Source organism: Nannospalax galili, unplaced genomic scaffold (genome assembly GCF_000622305.1).
Source record: "Nannospalax galili isolate Female #2095 unplaced genomic scaffold, S.galili_v1.0 scaffold844, whole genome shotgun sequence".
Classification (NCBI taxonomy): Eukaryota; Metazoa; Chordata; class Mammalia; order Rodentia; family Spalacidae; genus Nannospalax; species Nannospalax galili.
The window spans coordinates 836,239-837,283 of record NW_008351662.1 but is presented as its reverse complement, the minus strand read 5'-3'; positions in this window follow the sequence as shown (position 1 = coordinate 837,283).

The window sequence follows — 1,045 nt, the reverse complement described above, 5'->3', positions numbered from 1 at the left end:
GAAAATGACCATCCAACCAAAAGCAATTTACAGATTCAAAAAAAATTCCTATCAAAATCCCCCATGATCTTCACAGAAATAGAAAAATACATCCTAAAATTCTTATGGAAACACAAACGACCCCAGATAGCCAAAGCAATCCTGATAACAAAGAGCAATGCCTTACCAGGCCTCTATCTTACAGAACCATTTCAATATAAATACTTCTTATGATGTTTACTTTAATGGCTACAGTTTCCAGAGATGATTCAGCCAGGTATTGATCTTAGTGTGCCTGTGATTGACATTCTGGAAGCGTTTAACATTTAAACGTGTGAACTTAAAGGAATGTGGATTGTCATCTGATGTGGGTGAGTTTTAGCTAATCAGCTGAGGTTGGAGGAGAATAAAAATAGCAATCTTTCCACAGTGAAATGAAACTATGCCTATCCTTCTGACTTTGGGCTTTTAACCAAGAGTTTGTTGGGGTTTTGTTACAGGTTTTATTTTTTTCTTTCTTTCTTTCATTTATTATTTCTTATTTTATCTCTTTTTTCTATAATTTTTGATATGCTAAATATTTTATGTAAAATTGGTCATCTTTATCAATTTATGCTTGCAGTTCAGTGGCACTAAATACAATCATAATGATCTGTAACTGTCATCATCATCCCTCTCAGTTAAACTTTGGTCTGCTAAAGTTAAGTCTTCATTATCTCACTCTCAATCTCTTTCAGGTGCTCTGCAAGCCCAGATTCTTCTACTGTATGTTTTTACAAATTTAGAATGTTCTGTGCTCCACTGACTATGTTCCAGTGGATGGCCACACACCCAAGGGTATACGGGCACACAAAATGTTTTTAAAACTAAAAAGAAAACAAGGATACAACATTGGATGGGTAAGGAAGTGGGGGCGGACCTGGGAGCAGTTAGGGGAGGGGGTGAATATGAGTGAAATACATTGCATGAATTTCTTAACTAATATAACAGAGAAAATTGAACAGAAACATATACTTAAAAGAAATTTTATCCAGATTTTTGAGATTGAAGGAGGCTGTCTTGGTCC